The sequence below is a fragment of the Salarias fasciatus genome, chromosome 10, assembly GCF_902148845.1.
Source record: "Salarias fasciatus chromosome 10, fSalaFa1.1, whole genome shotgun sequence".
Lineage (NCBI taxonomy): Eukaryota > Metazoa > Chordata > Actinopteri > Blenniiformes > Blenniidae > Salarias > Salarias fasciatus.
Window position 1 is genome coordinate 22,064,492 of NC_043754.1, and position 22,125 is coordinate 22,086,616.

General features: G+C 47.6%; 3 long non-coding RNA genes across 3 annotated transcripts; 2 read left to right on the top strand and 1 right to left on the bottom strand.

Moving 5' to 3' along the window:
* The first annotated feature begins 878 nt into the window (after positions 1–878).
* On the top strand, positions 879–22,093 carry LOC115395847 (uncharacterized). The gene is made up of 4 exons (XR_003932329.1): positions 879–945; positions 3,088–3,140; positions 3,503–3,577; positions 21,974–22,093. It is a non-coding gene; the product is annotated as an uncharacterized LOC115395847 (long non-coding RNA).
* Positions 11,657–15,864, bottom strand: LOC115395843 (uncharacterized). The gene is made up of 4 exons (XR_003932326.1): positions 15,699–15,864; positions 15,194–15,391; positions 12,157–12,319; positions 11,657–12,071 (listed from the first exon to the last, which is right to left on the bottom strand). It is a non-coding gene; the product is annotated as an uncharacterized LOC115395843 (long non-coding RNA).
* On the top strand, positions 15,070–21,777 carry LOC115395848 (uncharacterized). The gene is made up of 3 exons (XR_003932330.1): positions 15,070–15,410; positions 21,320–21,372; positions 21,736–21,777. It is a non-coding gene; the product is annotated as an uncharacterized LOC115395848 (long non-coding RNA).
* Positions 22,094–22,125: the final 32 nt, after the last annotated feature.

The following is a 22,125-nucleotide window of genomic DNA, read 5'->3' on the forward strand; positions in this document are numbered from 1 at the left end:
TTTTAGCAACAGTTTTAATATGTCTTGTATTTTTATAAATTCGGTGAGTTGTTATCTTTGGCACTGGACGGTTGTTTGTTTATACTTTCTGTTTCCGCTGTTACCGTAATGAGTAGAATATGTGCGCCCCGCTCAACAACGTGTCGTCTGGCTTGACTGCAGTCAGCAGTCCTCCGGAGCAGCGAGCTGCGTCTCCTTTAAAAACATTCTGCTCCTCTGGTGGAGAGAAGTTCGCTCCTCCAGCTTGTGGCGCACTTCACTCACAAGTCTCTGTGTCTCCAGGATCTCTGCTCCATCTGACTGGTCCACCGGAAGAAATGTGAGTTTTAATGAGTCTCACCGTCTCCCTGAGTTTAGCTGCTTTTAGTGTCATTTCAAGCTGAAACTGGACCCATGGATTGATTTCATTCTTTATCTTCCACATTTGTAAAATAATAGCTCTCTTAGACTCTTTTCAAATGGAGTAAATGCATATTAAATAATGCTCTAAATATGAACTCTTCAGTTGTAAAATCCGCCCTTCAACGATATCTTTTATTAACTGTAATAAGATAAATAATAAAGAGTCTCACAAAATACTAACTTAACAAACAAAAAGGATATATACTTTTCATCTTTAATTGTCTTCTTCATCCTGCTTTTCTTCTACATTCTATTTTTCCTCTCAGCATGTGGATTTTTTATTAATTTTTTTGCAGTTCATCTGTGAAGCTGCACTTAACCTTCGACATTTCCTGCTCCGCTGTCTGAACAGCCCTCTCTCTCTCTCTCTCTCTCTCTCTCTCTCTATCTATCTCTCTCCTCTCTCTCTCTCTCTACTCTCTCTCTCTCTCTCTATCTATGTGTGTGTGTGTGTCTGTGTCTGTGTGTGCACGCGCAAAGGCAGCCTCTGGGTAATTACGTCATGCAACAAAGTATCACCATGGTGTTGTGAGCAAAGCACTGGTCAGTTTACGTTGATGTGTAATTGTGCTATGAGAAACAGTGAACACCAGACATTTTTCTTGAATGTATAAAACCTGCCGGACGGCCCGGACAGGACGGATAAAGTGGACATGTCTGGGTAAAAGAGGATGCTTTGGTCACCCTTGGTGAAAGTGACAGTAAAAAACTTCTTCAAGCGCTTCAGTTCTTTCTTTAGTCACTTTGCTCTCAGTAGTTTCCAGTCTCTGGTTTGTTCTTGTCCAGCACCTGAACACATCAGTGGCAGAGCCTGAAACAGAGAATCTTCATTTTCTGATCAAGTAGAGTCAATAATTTGTTTCTGCAGCGCTGGAGACAGCACTGTCAGGACCCGCGCTCTGAGGATCATGCTTTAGTGCCATCCCTCCTGCATGGTGTTCAGTCAGGACGGGGGACTGGTGCATCTCTGGCCTAACCCGGCCTTCCATCCCAAGGTGATCACTTCGGACTCTCGGCCGAGAGTGATCCGGATCAGGGCACTTGGCTCCCTGCCTGGCTCGTCGAGGCACGACCCTCGGCTACGGTTGCTGTGTCCGGTCAGGGCTCTGCGTTGCTACGTTGAGCACACAGCTGGATTTCACACTTCGAATCAGCTGTTTGTGCGGTTCGGGGCCAGGGGGCGTGGAGCCCCGCTGTCCTCCCAGTGTCTCGCCCACTGGGTTGGGGGCGCTATTGTGCCTGCCTACAAGGTAGAATCCCCCGCCGCTGCCGGTGATTCGTGCTCATTCCACGTGGAACATGGCCGCTCCTGCGGCTCTGTGCAGACGTGTCATGGTGGGTGACATCTGCCAGGCTGCCTCATGGGCCTCTGCGTCCGCCTTTGTGCGCTCCTATCTGATGGATATGTGCACAGACTCTGTGGCCATGTCAGTTTTTCAGCGAGAACAGGAGTTCTGTGTTGGTTCTGTCCAGACCGGCTACTGCTTCCCTGGGGGGATCCAGGCCATGTGTGGTTCTGCTGCCCGCCGTTGTGACTTGGTGTCTCGGCCGGCGTATGTGTGCTGTTGTTACGGTGCTTGGGCACGTCGGCGGGCGGCGCCTCAGTGTGAGGCTGCCTGCCGCCGGTATCTTGGAGGTTTGGTGTGGCGGTACTGGACGTATGGCCTGCTTACTTCCTTTCCACGCCAATCCTGTCAGCACGCCAGCTGGGAGTACATTTATCCCTACGGCCTCCGCCTTGGTGAGTACCAATAGCGCAGCCCATAGGTGGGTTAAGCATCACACAAAGTAGAATTAGTAGTTACGAAACGGAACTCCAGTTCTACGAGTGTGTGCGTGCCCACCTACCTGCAAGCCCGGCTGACCTGCTTCCATTTCTCCTGGCTGTTCAGAAGAAGGAAGTGGTCCTCTCGCACGCTGATTATATCCCCTTGGTGAGGGGCGTGGCAGTGTGCCAGCGCGCATACAGGATTGCCGCGTCGTTTTCTTTTTTTTTTTTTTTTAACTTTTTTTTGTCTGCATTCATCTCAAAGTCAAACAACACCTGCTGTCAACTTCCAAGATCTCTTTGCAATTTGGATTCACTCTGTGGACTCATTTCAGCTCTGATCCATGACAGACTCTGCTCTTTTCATCTGACTCTGATTCTTGATCATTTACTGTCTGAACTTGTGTTTGATCAGAAATCTCTTTTTCACTGACGGCTTTGGGGTCCTGTCACACTGGTTGAAGCTCCGCCTCCCTGACGGCGGGTGAGACGGGTCAGTGGTGCTCCCGGGGCCCCGGGGTCCCACCACAGCCCGGCCCTCACTGTCATGGCAGCGCGGGCTTTCACCCTCGCCCTCTGACTCGTGTGTGTTCGACCTCCTCGGTCCATGTTTCCAGACGGGTGTGGTGCGCCGCCCACATTGCCGCAGAGCTCTTGGGCTTTCTGGGACGGGGGCTGGTCCCTATGCTGGTGGGGCCGTGTGGCTGGAGGCCACTGAGGACAGTCACACCGGGAGCGAGGGGGCCCCGGGGGCAGTGGGAGGGCCAGGCAAGGGGGGCTGATTGATGTGGTTTTCTGTTCCTCTGAATGGTGATTTTTGATCTGAATATTGATTTGAAGAAATATTGTGTGTGTGTGTGTGTGTGTGTGTGTGTGTGTGTGTGTGTGTGTGTGTGTGTTGCTGCTCTCTCTCTCAGTGACTGAAGATGTCTGGTGTGGATGAAGAGGAGGACAGACCAGGTGTGGACAGGTAAGAGACGTCAGCTGCTCCAGCAGAGCCTCTCTTCTCTTCAGTCTGTCTCTCAGTGTTTGTTCCTGCCACCACAGAGTGAACTGAACCGTCCAGTGTGTGTGTGTGTAAGGTGTGTGAACCTTCCTCTCCAGGTTTAACATGTACGTCTCACATGTTTAATGAATGTGTGTAAATATCAGAACCTCCCTGATCTGTCGATGAGCCAACAGAACATTTAGACCTGCTGTCAAACTCCTGATTGGGCTGTGTGGGTGTGACCTTTGACCTCGGGCATGGTTCATGTCTTTACAACTGCTGTGTTTCCAGTGAACTGATTGAACCATGAAAGCTGTTTCTGAATCCTCTTATTTCACTCTCAGGTTGTCTCAGAAGAGTAACCAGTCCAATGAACCTCCACTAAACTTCAGTGATGAACCTGGACCTTCAGACTCAAAGTAAGAAAGTGTTTTTTCTTTCATTTCCTCCGAAGCAGAGTGAGAGATGTTGAGCTCACTTTCAGATTCAGCTCCAGTAGTTTGAAGCAGTGTGAGAGTTGAAGATCTTTGTCTCTGCTGTGTGTTGTGTTGCTCAGAGTAAATGTTGCTTGTTGTCAACAGAGAGAAGAGGACTGATGTCTGTGAGGAGCAGCCAGAAAGATCCAGAAGTAAGAGTGGACATGTGTCTGCTGAGGAACTGGGACTTGTTGTTGTGTTGTAGAGACATGAAAGCTTGTTGTTTGTGTGCAGTGTGATTGTTGTTGTTGTCTCTGAGCAGGTGTGGGTCTGCAGCAGCTTCTAGAAGAACATCAGAAGAGTGTGAGGAGGAGATGTGAATGTGTGACTGAAGGAAGTGATGAAGCAGGAGGAGGAAGCCTCCTCAACAGGATCTACACTGAGCTCCACATCACAGAGGGACTCAGTGAGGAGCTTCAGAGGGAACCTGAGCTGCAGCAGCTGGAGACAGCTTCCAGGAAGGAGAGCCTCCATCACACTGCCATCAGGGTTCAGGACATCTTCAAAGCCTCGGCCCAGCAGCACACACACATCCGAGTGGTTGTGACCAGCGGCGTGGCCGGCAGTGGAAAAAACTTCTCGGTGCTCAAGTTCAGTCTGGACTGGGCCGAGGGCCTGGAGAACCAGGATGTCAGTGTGCTGGTGGTGCTCTCCTTCAGGGAGCTGAACCTGCTGGGAGAGCGGCCGTACAGCCTCCTCTCGCTGCTGGCTGTTTTCCATCCCACGCTCCAGAAGCTGACGGCAGAGCAGCTGGCTGTCTGCAAGCTGCTGTTCATCTTGGACGGCCTGGATGAAAGCAGACTTTCTCTGGACTTCAGCAGCAGCCGGCGGCTGCTTGACGTCTCCCAGCAGTCTTCAGTCGGCGAGCTGCTCACTAACCTCATCCGGGGGGATCTGCTGCCCTCGGCTCGGGTCTGGATCACTTCCCGACCGGCGGCGGCCCATCAGATCCCTCCAACATGTGTGGACAGACTGACAGAAGTGCGAGGCTTCACTGACGCCCAGAAGGAGGAGTACTTCAGGAGGAGGCTGAGTGATGAGGAGCTGAGCAGCAGAATCATCTCCCACATCCAGACCTCCAGGAGCCTCCACATCATGTGTGGAATCCCAGTCTTCTGCTGGATCACTGCTACAGTTCTGGAGCACATGTTGAGCAGCGAGCAGAGAGGAGAGCTGCCCCAGACCCTGACTGACATGTACTCCCACTTTGTGCTGGTTCAGACACACAGGAAGAAGCTCAAGTACCATGAAGGACCTGAGACGGGTCCACGGGAGCTGACGGAGGCTGACAGGGAGCTTCTTCTGAAGCTGGGCAGGATGGCCTTGGAACATCTGGACAAAGGAAACATCCTGTTCTACCAAGAAGACCTGGAGCAGTGTGGTCTGGATGTGACTGAGACCTCGCTGTACTCTGGAATCTGTCCTCAGATCTTCAAGAGAGAGTCTGTGATCTTCCAGAAAGCTGTCTACAGCTTCGTCCATCTGAGTGTTCAGGAGTTTCTGGCTGCAGTCTTCATGTTCCACTGTTTCACCAACAGGAGGACAGATGAGCTGAAGACCTTCTTTGGGGAGGAACATGATTTCACATCTCTCGATGTTTTCCTGAAGGTCGTCCTTCATAAATCTCTCAGAAGTCAGAACGGCCACCTGGACCTGTTTGTCCGCTTCCTTCATGGCCTCTCTCTGGAATCCAACCAGACACTCTTACAAGGTCTGCTGGGTCAGACAGAGATCAGTCCAGAAACCATCCAGAAAGTCATCAAGAACCTGAAGAAGATCAATAGTGGAGAATATCTCCTGACAGAAGCATCAACATCTTCCACTGTCTGATGGAGATGAAGGACCTCTCAGTACATCAGGACATCCAAGAGTTCCTGAAGTCAGAGAACAGATCAGAGAAAGAACTCTCTGAGGTCCACTGCTCAGCTCTGGCCTACATGCTGCAGATGTCAGACCAGGTCCTGGAGGAGTTTTACCTGAGGACGTACAGGGCATCAGATGAGGGACGACGGAGACTGATCCCAGCTGTGAGGAACTGCAGGAAGGCTGAGTGAGTCCACAAGTCTTCATGATCAATGTCTCAGTGATGATTGTAGAAAGTAGTTCCTGTCGTTCCTCTGTGGAGATGATCCTCAATGATCTGTCATGAAGAACCCATCAGTCCACTCGTCCCATTATTCTCTACATTTACTGCTGTTACTAAATGTAAACAATCCCCTCCAGAGGTTGGTTCAGTTCTCAGGATCTGTTCAGACTGAGGCTGTCAGTCTTCCTCTGAATTTCAGTCATTTATTCTAGCAGAGGAACTGGCAATGTCTTGGATCCATTGTTTTGGCGTCGCTGTGCTCTCTGCTGATTGGCTTCAGAAAAATAAAACTTATTGGCTGTGTTTTTCAGAGGGCAGAGCTTATTAACATCTTATAAAACGCCGTAAAAATCGCGCGTCTTGCTGGTTTAAAACGCACGTTTTTTACGGCATTTTATTAAAAAAACAGGCGTTTTTTTACTGCATCTTAAGGATCCGAAGCATTGGATTAGCGGCGAATTGTGACTCTTTCCGGTTCAAAGGACGGACCAGTTCTTTCGTCCAATCAGCGACGACTGATTTCACCCGATTTCCGTTTTCTCTTTTGCCTTTGTGTTTTCTCTTTTTGTGTTGTGTTTTCTGTTTTTGTGTTGTGTTTTCTGATTTGCCGTTGTGTTTTTCGCTTTTGCTGTTGTGTTTCTGATTTGGCGTTGTGTTTTGTCTTTTTATGTTGTGTTTTCTCATTTGCCGTTGTGTTTTGCACCTCAGGGCCACAGTACTTTTTGAATATTATCTGGTAATGAACAGCTGTTTGCTTTGTTATCATTTGAATAGCTTTAAACTCCACAAGATCCATACGTTTCCCGGAGTTTGAATGTAGAATAGTGGATTAGTGTGTTCATAGAAGTCGACCTTGTGAACAATTCTAATTGCTTTATTGTGCAAGATAAAAATCTTTTTATTGAATTTACAGATGTGTTTCCCCAAATTATACATAGTGAGTTAAATATGAAAAAAAATCAGTGAATTGTATAGAATAAAGAGATATTTCTGGTCCAGTATATCTCAGGCTTTGGCCAGAACTGAGATGCTTCTTCATATTTTGTTCTGAATGTGTTTCATGTGAGGCTTCCAGCAAATTTTGTCATCAATTATTACTCCCAGGAATTTGTTTTGATTCCCTCTCTCTATGTTTAACCCCTCTATCTGTACATTCAAATGCCATCCATCCATCCATTTTCCACCGCTTATCCAGGACTGGGTTGCGGGGGCAGCAGTCCCAGAAGAGATGCCCAGACTTCCTGTCCCCAGACACTTCCTCCAGCTCTTACGGGAGGATCCCAAGGCGTTCCCAGGCCAGCCGAGAGACATGGTTTCTCCTAAGTCTTCCCCGGGGTCTCCTCCCAGTGGGACATGTCTGGAACACCTCCCTAGGGAGGCGTCCAGGAGCATGCTTCGACAACAGAGGTGGAGAACATGGTGCACTGGGACTCAATGCCCCCAGCCTCCCGCGGGACATGAGAGAAGCTCTCCTGGAGGTGGGAGTTGAAAACCCTGCTGACAGAGGGTTCCACCAGATGTTCCCAGCAGACCCTCACAACACGTTTGGGTCTGCCAAGTCTGTCCAGGTTCCTCGTCCGCCAGTGAGTCCAACTGACCACCAGGTGGTGATCAGTCGACAGCTCTGCTCCTCTCTTCACCTGAGTGTCCAAAACCTGCAGCCAGAGGTCAGATGACACGACAACAAAGTGGATCATTGACCTCCGACCTAGGGTGTCCTGGTGCCAAGTGCACTTATGGACACCCCTGTGCTCGAACATGGTGTTCGTTATGGACAAACTGTGACTAGCACAGAAGTTCAATAACAGAACACCACTCGGGTTCAGATCAGAGAGGCCATGCGTCCCAATCTCCCCCCTGACCTGTCACCTTAAAGTGGTGGGGGAGTTTGAGTGCCCGCGTGATCCCAGGAGCTATGTTGTCCTGGACTTTATGCCCCTGGTAGGGTCTCCCGTGACAAACAGGTCCTGGGTGATGGGCCAGACCAAGGGCAGGTCAACAGCCCTTATGAAAACATTAAAATCGAGGTCCGTTACGACACCCGGGGCCCCACCCTGGAGCTAGGCCTAGGGTTGGGGCTCGCAAGCGAGCGCCTGGTGGCCGGACCTTTGCCCACGGGGCCCGGCCGGGCTCAGCCCGAAGGGGCGACGTGGGCCGACCCTCCGGTGGACCCACCACCCGCCGAGGGAATCGTAGGGGCCGGGTGCAATGTGGATTGGGTGGCAGCCGACGGCAGGGTGCCCGGCGACCCGATCCTCAGACACGGTGACGAGCTCATTTAAATGATTATTTATATTATATTTTCCAGAAATGACAAACTCTGTTTTACATAGATTTAAAGATAACCTGTTTTTATCAAATCATTTTTTTTCAACTGTACAGTGATTATCTCTAAAAGTTGCTGCAAATTCTCCCCAGTTCTACTTGTGTCATCTGCAAATATTATAAATTTCACAATTTCAGACACTTTGCAAATGTCATTGATGTGTAGTATGAACAGTTTAGGTCCCAACACTGAACCCTGAGGGACTCCACACACAATATCCAGATGTTCAGAGAGACAGTCTCCCAACTTCACAAACTGTTTGCTGTCCTCCAGATAGCTTCTCACTCAGTTCAGTACAGCTCCTCTGATTCCATATTTCTCCAGTTTATTAATTAATATGTCACGATTTATAGTATCGAATGCTTTTTTCAGATGAATGAAAAATCTTTCTGCAAGTTTCCTATTGTCTGTAGAATTTGTAATTCTTCAATGAATTCAGTTAAAGCCAGTGACGTTGACCAGTTAGTCCTGATCTAGTAATTTTGACTGTTTAGTTCTGATCTACTGACATTGATCTGTTAGTTCTGATCTAGTTTTGTTGACTGGTCACCTCGAAATCCATACTGACTGACAGGAAGTTGAATTCTTCCATGAAATGATCTAATCTGGCATTAAGAATTTTTCGAGGATTTTAGAGAATTTTTGGAGAAGAGAAACAGGTCTGTAGTTTGTGAAGTGTTTGTACAGAGGAATAACTTTGGCTGGTTCCTTTTTATTTGGGAATTTCCCTGTTTGAAATGATAGATTGAAGATTTCAGTTAATGGCTTAGAAATACCCAGAATGATTGTTTTTTGTTACCAACATGTCAATTCCATCACAGTCAGTGGAGGTTTTGTTTCTATATTTCTTAGCAGTTTATATTATTTCTTTTTGATCAGTGGCTTTGAGGAACATTGAATTCGGGCTTCTTTCTATTAATATTTCTTCACTGTCATTTGCTGGAACAGGAATTTTGTCTGCCAGGTTTGGACCGACGTTGAAACAAGAACTCATTAAATGTATTCACCACCAGGCTTGTACCCACATTTCTATTGCGTGTGAGTGGTGAGGAGATCCACACAGGGTGAGTCCTGCTGGTCTTTTTTAACTACTTTCATGAAGTCGGGAGTCGAAAAAAATGAAGTTAAGCGTCTAAGAATCGGGACCAAAGAGCTGTAAAACACAGAGTGAGCTTCTATGTGTAATACTAATACAACTATTATGAGTTATTTGCAGAACTGACAGGACGCTGGAGCAGTGATCAGACAGCCACTCATCCTTTTAAGATAGACCGTTACTCTGAAGAGGACGGTGCAAACATGAGCCAATCCGAAGTGAGAACGGCGTAAGCCCCGCCTTCTCGTTTTTTCATTTTTGCCCAAAAACAATAAAAGTCGGACTGATCAACATGAGTGGAGAAACTTCCTGCCACTGCTGCAGGAAAGTGTTCTCAGCCAGAAAGACTGAACTCCGAAGAACGATCATCCAGACAGAGAGTGATGAAAGCACATCCTTCCTCCGGGGAAGAGAAGCTCTTCCTGGAGCCTCCATGAGTCGCCTGCAGAGCGGCCGGGAGCAGCATGGCAGACAGCGTCCCTCATTCCTGCAGCCGCTGTTTCAGCCCATCGTACACCTCACGTTTCTTCATCCCCGTCGTGGAGAAATCGCTGTGAACAGAGACCCTGGATCTGATGCAGATTGAGCCTCCGTCCTGGCTGGCCCGGCGCGCCGCCTCCATCACCTTCTGAAATGGTAGCGGCGGCAGCCTGGGGCTCCTGGTGTGTCTGGCCTCCGTGGCAGGGTGACTCTTTCTAGCTTCATGCGGCCGACCTTGGTCATCATCTTTAAGACAGCAGGCAGCCATGACTGAAAAAAAATCCAGCAGCTGCCCGGTCTTTGTGTCCTCCGGTAAGCCCACAACCCGAATGTTGAGGCACCTGTTGTCGTTCTCAGCCATGTCCAAACTCTCCGTCAGGGCGCTGACCTGTTCTTCCAGCTCCACAATCCGTGGCTCTTGTGCTGCGGCGGAGTTTTCCACCAACATCATCCTGGTTTCTGCTTCATCAAGCCGCTGCCTGAAGCTCCGCAGCCTGCTTGTGGATAGTCTGGGTCAGAGAGCTGAGCTTTTCATCAATAACTTTAACAATATCAGGAGTCATTCTGCTCAGGGCTTCAGCAAGGGCTGCTCCAGCCCCGCTGCGGATCCAGACTCGGCCTGGTCGTCACCTTGTGCATGGTTGCTGGGCTCGGACTCCATGTCTCTCTAACATTAATGTCCTGTAGTTCACCCCATGTTATCAAAAGACTGCGGCCAAAACTTTTCCAAGGACACAGCCCATAATATTCGAAAGAAAATGATGCGATGCGCTCAGTTGTTGTCAGGATGAAAAGAAAATTAGCACCGAGTGACACGGAGCTCTGGTAAACGTGTCAGCTCAGCTCACCGCCATCACGCGACCCCGAGAGGGTGTTTTAATATTCCTACAAAGTATTCATCACAAATTCTACTGAGATCATTTCACTGAAAACCACCGTGTTAAACAGAACCAAGTCTTAAAGCTCGTGTCCGGAGTTTTGAAAGAGAGAAGTTTTTTTTAATCCAATGTCTCGAGGTTCCGCCCTCCCTCTGCTTTCATGAGCGACCAAGCCACGCCCCTTTAATTGTGCACGCTATTATCCGTAGGGTGAAAATGAGAGCCTCCAAGTCCTACAGCATCCTAAATGTTTAGCTGTTTACCGTGGATGTTCAGCAGACAGTGGATATATCCGAGGTAAGCGCAGCGGCTGCTGTGTTGCTAACTCTCCTCTGCCTGGGCGAGCGGCCGTGCTCTCTGGCTGCTCCACACTTTGACAACACGAGAATGCGGAAGCTCGAAATCTATTGGCTGACGCTGACCGGCGCTTTATCAGATAACATGGGGGTCTATGAGACGAAGGCGGGGCTCATAAATAAGTTTTTATATTGCTTTATGCTAATATTATATTGTAGTATCGAACCAGACTGACACATTTAAGCTCTGTTGAAAAATGATACATACATTGGAAACCAACGGAAACTCCAGACACGAGCTTTAAAGGAAACTTCACTTGAATTTTAACATACTTGGAGGACTGCAGCCAGATTGTCATGACTTGGAGTAAAATTCATTTCCTATGTAACTCTGTGCTCTATCTTTGAGATAAATGGTTTAAATCATTTAATATTCCAACTGTTCATATACCTTGTTTTTGATTACAACAAAACACTATCTTTTTAAAAACCGTGTGTGTGTGTGTGTGTGTGTGTGTGTGTGTGTGTGTGTGTGTGTGTGTGTGTGTGTGTGTGTGTGCAGGGCTGAGGCTGCAGCATGATGAGAAATTCCACCAAAATACATGTACTGACAGTTATTTGTGATGTTACTCCTACAGTCATACAAAAATACAAGATAAAAATGAAGACCTTTGTCAGTAAAATTAAAAATTTGTAAATGAATTAAATGATACTTCTATGATTTGACCACTAGGGGGAGCAGGATTGGTGGACAGACAGGGAGCATGCAGGTGATGAGCTGCAGGTGTGTGAGAGAGGGAGTGTCACGTTCAAACTCAGACTCAAGCGCGGACTGAGACTCAGCAGATAAATAGTTCTTCGAACAATTATTTTATTTACAGAGGAATCAATACCAAACCCAAACTAATCCCGCTACTCTTGAAAATCACGGCGGCGCTTCATAAGAACAGAACAGGACTCCAAGCCTTCTGACAAGCCGTGAACAAAACAAGGACTGAGCCGTAACCTAATCAGTCATAACCAAACCGGGACTGAGGAACCAAGGAGCTAACAACTAAACCCAAAGACCCACCTCGGCAATCCAGCGAGGGAAAGAGCTACTGCGGATGAAGCGTGAAGGAAGAGGGTTCGTGGATGCTCAGCCAGAGGGGAGATTGTGTGGAAGTCCTGGCGCAGCAGCCCAGAGGGGTGAGGTCCGGGGAACCTTTCCAGCGGAGTCGGAGCGAAGCAGAGGAGGCTCAGAGATGTCATCCAAGGCGGGGCAGCGAGTGGTTCCTGCAGGTTGCAGAAGACAAGCTGATTTAAGAGGAGTGAAGCCGAGCACAGCAGAATGCAGCAGAGCAACCCAGTAAGAACTGACTGTGGTGATATTACGATCCAACGCTGCACTGTGGTCTGAGGGAGCTTTATAGGGTGATGAATTGTTTGGTGAAGACCAGGCCCAATTTCAGGTGGAAGCACTCAAGTAATCAGCAGCTTCCCTGCACCAGTCCACACCCCACTCACCAGAAACATACGCCCACCTACAGAAAAGGAAAGAAGGGAGGGGAGAAACAAAAGCAAGGCCTGCCACTAGCTGGATCCCGAGGTAGGGGGTGTGACAGGGAGGCGAGCCAGAGTTTGGACCATGTTAGTGTGTGTTGGGGTGTGTTGAGGAACGTGTGGGGAGACTTGAATCTATGTTGAAAGGAAACTGGATCAGTGAGTTCATCTGTTATAACTGTGCTCAACTGGACTCTGTACCTGGAAACAGAGAGTTTAAACACCTGTGGGAAATAAAGGAGTCACTGCACCCAGAGACTCAACATGTGTGGAATATTGGATTATTGTCTCACCGTGAACACGAGTCTGAATAGTTCTCCCTCTCCCCCTCAGGAGAAAAGACAACATGTATTAGTTCCAAGAAGGAAACATCTCAAACATGCTGGACAGGGGCCCTGAGGACCAGAATTATAAAATGCCAAGGCTATCAATCATGTCTTGATTAACTATTTCACCAAATAACAACATCAGTTCTGGGTTTATTTTATACCAAAGCAGAAGCAGTAATATAACCACAATAAAATAAGTTATATTACAAAAAGACACAAAGTCTTATTGTTGTCGATCCTCTGCAGTGAAATAACTCTGATGTGAATATTTGTGGGTCAAGACCTTTATAAATGAACAGCTGAATGAAGAACATGTTGTCATGCTCCATGTTTTCATGGAGAAAGATGAGCACATCGACATGCGCTGGATGAAGGCTTGAGCGCTGTCGGGTGTTCAGGTGAGGGAAAGAATGACCTCTGACTTGTCGACTCCTCCAAATTTACGTCGACTTGTGCGATGGAATTCGACAAGTCGACGAGTCGACGTTTCTGTTAATGCCCTAATTTATATATTCATATCTCAACCACTTCTATTCTCCTTTCACCTGTGCAGACCCTGCATGGTGGTTTTGCTTGTCCATTATGGGAATGGCTAGTGTGACGTCACAAGTCACTTCCGGGTCCAAGGCTTCCAGCGCGCAATGTAAACACAATGGCTGTTGCCAAAGAACCGGTCACTTTTTTTCCACGGTAACAGTGTATTTTGCTGACTTTCTAAAGTCAGTGAAGAGAGGTTTAAATCCTTACAACTCAAACCGAGTTGTAAATATTTCTGTGGGGACAGGTGGAAGTCTGAAATGGAAAGTACAGGCTTCAATGAAAAACAACATTTACGAGGTTGAGGTGAGTGAGTGGCTAGCTAGCATTAACGCTAGGGTGTCAGTCGTCACATCATGCTGTGTAACTTAACTATTAATTAATTAGCTATGTTAGAATTGGGTACTGTCTGTCTGTCTGTGGTTTTAGTACAACTTACAGTTTATTCTGGAAGTGTCATCCAGGGAAATAATTTTAAACCAAACCTCAAACACGCCATAAAGCAGAAGCTGCACACATTCAGTACAGGTTAAAAAGTAAAAGAATAATAATAATAATAAAAAAAAGCCCTTACAGAATATCTAATAATACCACACTCCCCCTCCCCCTCGTGGGATTAATAAAGGATTATTAACTTTGATAACTCCGCTGGTCCATCCTGCCACGGAGAGGAGGCAGTTTTAACAGTGTGCAAAGACGCCCAGCTGCTGAAGAGCAGCTTCAGATCCAGCGGGGGAAACGCTGCTGTTCAGCCCTGAAAAGATGTGGGACTTTATTTTCTCCTGTGCTGTTTTACACAATATTGCATTGGCCGATAGAGTTACTTTTGAAGCGCCGGCACCGTGAGAGGAGCTGATGTGGGAACCGGTATGGACCTGAAGAACCGCGACTGACTGAAACTCTAAAGTTTAGCAAATGATTTATTTAATCAGTGATGTGAAGCCAGCAGCCTAGAAAATAATATTAGCTAAAGGGAGATTAAATACAGACAGAGGACGTTTAGCCAAAATTTTTATTTAGACTTCTATAAATTGTCTTTAATTTAAGCAGCGCCGGGAGCGGGGGCCACTCGTCGCCCTCGTGGACTGAGTCCCGGGTCCGCTCCGTCCTGTGTCCTGCTCAGTCCGGGGTCCTATTCAGGACCGGGTTCAGTGCTGGGTGTGCGTGTCTCGGTGGGACCGTCCACGCTGTGAGGAGGAGACCAGGCTGCGGTGCCGCTGCTGTCTGGCTCTGAGACATAATTAAATGAAACAATAAAAATCTGATCTATATAACGTGAGTCCGCCTCATTATTTGTAATATCAGTAAAAATAATATAATGATGTAATATCGGAGGAAAGCAGTAGTAGGAAATGGTTTTGTTGACATCGTTCCTGTTGTTACAACATGGGACACAGCACTGCACCATCGCGCCTTTGGACACGGAAGTGACGTATTCAGCTTCGATGACGTAGCTACTAGCCATCCCCATAATTTTTTAACACTCCACATACTTTTTGTTGGTAATTTAATGAAAAATACAGTATTTTAATGACTCGAAATCACCCTTGAATCATATTACTACAGTGTCCGGTTCAGACACTCCTCTTTTTTTCTCAGTTATTGTTCCTATTGATCATTTTATTAATATTTTTATGAAAAGTGCAGTATTTTAGCTCAATAGCTCCCAGGTTTTGACTCCAAATCAGTTGTTGATCCATTACTACACAGCGTGGTTCAGACACACCTTGTTGGTTAAGCTGTTAATGTTATCAACAGATTATATTTCATATTTAGATGGAAAATGCAGTGTTTTAGCTCAGTTACTGCCAGATTCTTTGAAATATTGACTCAAAATCAGCATTATTAAAGCTTTCCATGATTTATATCGTTGTTCAGTTGTGTTTTTTAGCAACAGTTTTAATATGTCTTGTATTTTTTATAAATTCGGTGAGTTGTTATCTTTGGCACTGGACGGTTGTTTGTTTATACTTTCTGTTTCGCTGTTACCGTAATGAGTAGAATATGTGCGCCCCGCTCAACAACGTGTCGTCTGGCTTGACTGCAGTCAGCAGTCCTCCGGAGCAGCGAGCTGCGTCTCCTTTAAAAAACATTCTGCTCCTCTGGTGGAGAGAAGTTCGCTCCTCCAGCTTGTGGCGCACTTCACTTCACAAGTCTCTGTGTCTCCAGGATCTCTGCTCCATCTGACTGGTCCAGAGGAAGAAATGTGAGTTTTAATGAGTCTCACTGTCTCCCTGAGTTTAGCTGCTTTTAGTGTCATTTCAAGCTGAAAACTGGACCCATGGATTGATTTCATTCTTTATCTTCCACATTTGTAAAATAATAGCTCTCTTAGACTCTTTTCAAATGAGTAAATGCATATTAAATAATGCTCTAAATATGAACTCTTCAGTTGTAAAATCCGCCTTCAACGATATCTTTTATTAACTGTAATAAGATAAATAATAAAAGAGTCTCACAAAATACTAACTTAACAAACAAAAAGGATATATACTTTTCATCTTTAATTGTCTTCTTCATCCTGCTTTTCTTCTACATTCTATTTTTCCTCTCAGCATGTGGGATTTTTTATTAATTTTTTTTGCAGTTCATCTGTGAAGCTGCACTTAACCTTCGGCATTTTCCTGCTCCGCTGTCTGAACAGCCCCTCTCTCTCTCTCTCTCTCTCTCTCTCTCTCTCTCTCTCTCTCTCTCTCTCTCTGTGTGTGTGTGTGTGTCTGTGTCTGTGTGTGCGCGCGCAAAGGCAGCCTCTGGGTAATTACGTCATGCAACAAAGTATCACCATGGTGTTGTGAGCAAAGCACTGGTCAGTTTACGTTGATGTGTAATTGTGCTATGAGAAACAGTGAACACCAGACATTTTCTTGAATGTATAAAACCTGCCGGACGGCCCGGACAGGACGGATAAAGTGGACATGTCTGGGTAAAAGAGGATGCTTTGGTCACCCTTGGTGAAAGTGACAGTAAAAAACTTCTTCAAGCGCTTCAGTTCTTTCTTTAGTCTCTTTGCTCTCAGTAGTTTCCAGTCTCTGGTTTGTTCTTGTCCAGCACCTGAACACATCAGTGGCAGAGCCTGAAACAGAGAATCTTCATTTTCTGATCAAGTAGAGTCAATAATTTGTTTCTGCAGCGCTGGAGACAGCACTGTCAGGACCGCGCTCTGAGGATCATGCTTTAGTGCCCATCCCTCCTGCATGGTGTTCAGTCAGGACGGGGGACTGGTGCATCTCTGGCCTAACCCGGCCTTCCATCCCAATGTGATCACTTCGGACTCTCGGCCGAGAGTGATCCGGATCAGGGCACTTGGCTCCCTGCCTGGCTCGTCGAGGCACGACCCTCGGCTACGGTTGCTGTGTCCGGTCAGGGCTCTGCGTTGCTACGTTGAGCACACAGCTGGATTTCACACTTCGAATCAGCTGTTTGTGCGGTTCGGGGCCAGGGGGCGTGGAGCCCCGCTGTCCTCCCAGTGTCTCGCCCACTGGGTTGGGGGCGCTATTGTGCCTGCCTACAAGGCAGAATCCCCCGCCGCTGCCGGTGATTCGTGCTCATTCCACGCGGAACATGGCCGCTCCTGCGGCTCTGTGCAGAGGTGTCATGGTGGGTGACATCTGCCAGGCTGCCTCATGGGCTTCTGCGTCCACCTTTGTGCGCTCCTATCTGATGGATATGTGCACAGACTCTGTGGCCATGTCAGTTTTCAGCGAGAACAGGAGTTCTGTGTTGGTTCTGTCCAGACCGGCTACTGCTTCCCTGGGGGGATCCAGGCCATGTGTGGTTCTGCTGCCCGCCGTTGTGACTTGGTGTCTCGGCCGGCGTATGTGTGCTGTTGTTACGGTGCTTGGGCACGTCGGCGGGCGGCGCCTCAGTGTGAGGCTGCCTGCCGCCGGTATCTTGGAGGTTTGGTGTGGCGGTACTGGACGTACGGCCTGCTTACTTCCTTTCCGCGCCAATCCTGTCAGCACGCCAGCTGGGAGTACATTTATCCCTACGGCCTCCGCCTTGGTGAGTACCAATAGCGCAGCCCATAGGTGGGCTAAGCATCACACAAAGTAGAATTAGTAGTTACTAAACGGAACTCCAGTTCTACGAGTGTGTGCATGCCCACCTACCTGCAAGCCCGGCTGACCTGCTTCCATTTCTCCTGGCTGTTCAGAAGAAGGAAGTCGTCCTCTCGCACGCTGATTATATCCCCTTGGTGAGGGGCGTGGCAGTGTGCCAGCGTGCATACGGGATTGCCGCGTCGTTTTCTCTTTTTTTTTTTAAACTTTTTTTTGTCTGCATTCATCTCGAAGTCAAACAACACCTGCTGTCAACTTCCAAGATCTCTTTGCAATTTTATTCTTTTGCAATTTAGTGACCATCACCAGCCCTTACAGAGGTAAAAGGTCTAGTTCCTCATACCTATGATAGAGGGCAGTGTAACACCATGTGGGGGTTGTGAAAAGTTGTGAGGGTGGGGGGAGTTGGGTGAGGGGGGACTGACTAGATGGAGATGATAGAGCTGAAGGTACCGATGATAGAAGACACCAACTAGTGTCTGGGCGGTGAAGGGGAACAACCAGCGTGTTCTGGTAGGTTCTACACTGCACAGTGAGTCTGAGCAGAGGCTGGAGTGATCATATAGACGTGCATGTGATGTTGCCCAAACAGTCCAGAGTCCTGCACCAGGCACAGCGGGGTGGCACCAGCTGACACCAATCCACGCCACAGAAACCCCCGTAATGCCACGCCCCGCGACCCGGGGGGAAACTGAGAAAGGTCGCCACCCCGGAGACCCGGAGGCAAGCGGGCACCCGCCCCCAACCCACCAGGGCCGCCCCCGAGGGAGGCAAGGAAACAGGGCGCGTTGTTTTCAGATCTGTCTCAGTGACTGGCTGGTGGCAGAGGGGAGTACAGTGAAGCCCGTAGGTGGGCACGCACACACTCGTAGAACTGGAGTTACGTTTAGTAACTACTATGTCCATGAAGTCAGCAATAGACAGTTTGCCAGTTACAAACTTTTCTTGAAGACACTATTTTAAGGTAATTTATATATCATGAACACATTAATAATATCTGAAATAAATACCGTATTGGCCCGAATATAAGACGACTCCGATTATAACACGACCCCTATTTTTCAGAGATCATTTTGAAAAAAAAAAATGCTGAAGACAATAAGGTCACTCATAAAACATCTTTTTATTATACAATGATTGTAAACTCAAAAACTCAGAACTGAGATAACATTTCACGAGATATAAAATGAAAAAATATTACTACAGTATTGATAAAAAATATATTCTCTTTCTCAAAATAAGAAACAATAAGCAACAAATAAGAAGCCTCAAGGGGTCAAAACTGCATAAATGATGTAAATAACTTTCCAGTGCCTTCAGCTGAATCAGGCTCTGGTGGTGGACATTCTGTCTTTCCGTTTTTCAGAGACGTATTCACTCACTCTTCTATCAGTCTCTCTGAAGCGTACGTTCTTGATACCACGGAAAGCTTTTCTCATAGTGTTAGCACCTGCAGGCGTTTTTTCTGTGCTCTCCAATAAGAACGAGGCTCTGCTCCACCAGATCTCTTGGCGGCTTGGCAGTTGTTTGATGACTCTGCTGCGTTGATCACCATCAGTTTAAAGTTGGTATCATAAATTCGCCTCTGTTGTTTGCTCAGTTGTCCAGCGTTCAGCCCCTTTGTTCCACATGATCCGTCATTTTTCATCAGATCATTTGATCTCATTTCATCGCTCCACTCGCTCTCTGGTCAGTGATACTTTGGCTCCATCTAGCGGCGCGGATGCGTATTGACCATCTACCGTAAGTCCACGATTATAACACGACCCCACTTTTTAGGATGGAATTTCTGGAAAAAAACATTGTCTTATATTCGGGCCAATACGGTAGCTGTTTTAGCAGTTTCTGTAATAAATATCCTGTTTCTTAAATAACTTTAATAATTAATGTTATTTTGGTGGTCTAATGTTGAAGTAGACAAAAGTAGACGAAATGGGAATGTTTGCCAAAAAGGTTGTAGACGAACTGGGACGAGACGAAATGGGAATTTCAGAGTAGACGAAATGGCCATAAACCGTTCATGCGTGTGAGATAAGGGGGCAGCAGCTTATCTTTCAATCTCTTCTCCATACTAACAGCTTTAGTAGGATTTCAACCCGGTGCGTGGAGCCTCGGTGGAATCCATGCACGCGCTGTGTCACTCGTCCTTCTCTCGCTCACCCCCCTTTCTCCGTCTCGCGCGATCTCGCCTCACTCCCCCCTCGTCTCCACCCTCTCCAGGGGGGAAGCAGATCTACAACCCGACCTCCGCCCGTCGGGCTACACCAGACCTCTCTCCCGCTCTGTCTTTCTCTCCCTCTCTCTCTCGCCCGTCTCTCAGTCCACCGTGCCTCTCGTTTTCCCCGTCCTCTCTGGGGAGATCCGTGATGTGGGGATCGAGTCCGCCTCCCACTCACACACCACACACACACCGACACACCCTGTGCAGCTGGGACCATGCAGCCCTCCCACAGGGTCGCTCACTCACTCACACAAACACACACACGCACACACTCATGCATGCACGCACACACACAGATGTTTGCATGCTTTGGATATGTTTAGATTTGTCATTAGAGGTGTTGAATAGACATTGTTAATAAATGGTCATTAACTGAACTGGAGGATTCATTGTTGTGTTTTTGGTGGGCTTGTGGCTAAGTTCCTAGTTGTGACAGTCTTGAGCTTGATCTCACGCTTCTCTGATCATTTAACAGTTGTTTATCCGAAGATTAACAACCAGCTTAAATTAACTTCCCATCTTTGAAACGGAAAACTGGTAATTGATGTCCTCCCTCTTGTGTCATTGTTTGCATGCTATCCTTATTAAAATATGAAAACCTATAAATGTTTGGGTGGTTTTAGTTAAAGCAGACACTGTTTTTTCATCTGTGTGATTTTGACAAAGATCAGATCACATTTGACGGTGATTTTATGCAGAAACGTGAGAAATTCCAAAAGGTTCAGATAAAAAGTACGTTCCTTGCGGTGCTGAGGTCTGGAGTTGGGGTCTTCAACTTGGTCTCGATACTTGGTCCCCCCCCCCTTTAAAAAAATGTCCTGGCCCTAAATCAAACATTTAGAAGCTGAGAAATCAATACAGATGAGCCACAACCTGAATAAAAACGAGATTTACTGAGCTGAGAAATCCCCAGAAAAGGCTGAAATGAGATGATTGTTTTCATCTCTGCTTCCCTCTTTCCCTCCGTGCGCACTGCGCATGCTCACACAGCAGAACCCCCTCAGTGAACTGGTCTAAGGCCAGTTCTCCAGCTGGACTCCTGAGGGTCAGAGGTCAGTGTGTCTAGTCAGGAAGCAGTGTGAACCCTCTGAGGAGCTTCAGCAGAAAGGAGGTTTTCTAAAAAGCTGAGTTTGTCACCTGGAGCCAGACTGCTGCTGTTCCTGGACCTGGAAGACCTCGGCTGTGAGAGCGGCTCACCCTTCACACCCTGGATTCACTCTGTGGACTCATTTCAGCTCTGATACATGACAGACTCTGCTCTTTTCATCTGACTCTGATTCTTGATCATTTACTGTCTGAACTTGTGTTTGATCAGAAATCTCTTTTTCACTGATGACTTTGGGGTCCTGTCACACTGGCTGAAGCTCCGCCTCCCTGACGGCGGGTGAGACGGGTCAGTGGTGCTCCCGGGGCCCCGGGGTCCCACCACAGCCCGGCCCTCACTGTCATGGCAGCGCGGGGTTTCACCCTCGCCCTCTGACTCGTGTGTGTTCGACTCCTCGGTCCATGTTTCCAGACGGGTGTGGTGCGCCGCCCACATTGCCGCAGAGCTCTTGGGCCTTCTGGGACGGGGGCTGGTCCCCGTGCTGGTGGGGCCGTGTGGCGGGGGGCCACTGAGGACAGTCACACCGGGAGCGAGGGGGCCCCGGGGGCAGTGGGAGGGCCAGGCAAGGGGGGCTGATTGATGTGGTTTTCTGTTCCTCTGGATGGTGATTATTGATTTGAATATTGATTTGAAGAAATATTGCGTGTGTGTGTGTGTGTGTGTGTGTGTGTGTGTGTGTGTGTGTGTGTGTGTGTGTGTGTGTGTGTGTGTGTTGCTGCTTCCTCTCTCAGTGACTGAAGATGTCTGGTGTGGATGAAGAGGAGGACAGATCAGGTGTGGACAGGTAAGAGACGTCAGCTGCTCCAGCAGAGCCTCTCTTCTCTTCAGTCTGTCTCTCAGTGTTTGTTCCTGCCACCACAGAGTGAACTGAACCGTCCAGTGTGTGTGTGTGTAAGGTGTGTGAACCTTCCTCTCCAGGTTGGACATGTACGTCTCACATGTTGAATGAATGTGTGTAAACTGTCAGAACCTCCCTGATCTGTCGATGAGCCAACAGAACATTTAGACCTGCTGTCAAACTCCTGATTGGGCTGTGTGGGTGTGACCTTTGACCTCGGGCATCGTTCATGTCTTTACAACTGCTGTGTTTCCAGTGATCTGATTGAACCATGAAAGCTGTTTCTGAATCCTCTTATTTCACTCTCAGGTTGTCTCAGAAGAGTAACCAGTCCAATGAACCTCCACTAAACTTCAGTGTTGAATCTGGACCTTCAGACGCAAAGTAAGAAAGTGTTTTTCTTTCATTTCCTCCGAAGCAGAGTGAGAGATGTTGAGCTCACTTTCAGATTCAGCTCCAGTATTGTGAAGCAGTGTGAGAGTTGAAGATCTTTGTGTCTCTGCTGTGTGTTGTGTTGCTCAGTGTAAATGTTGCTTGGTGTCCACAGAAAGAGGAGGACTGATGTCTGTGAGGAGCAGCCAGAAAGATCCAGAAGTAAGAGTGGACATGTGTCTGCTGAGGAACTGGGTCTTCTTGTGTTGTAGAGACATGAAAGCTTGTTGTTTGTGTGCAGTGTGATTGTTGTTGTTGTCTCTGAGC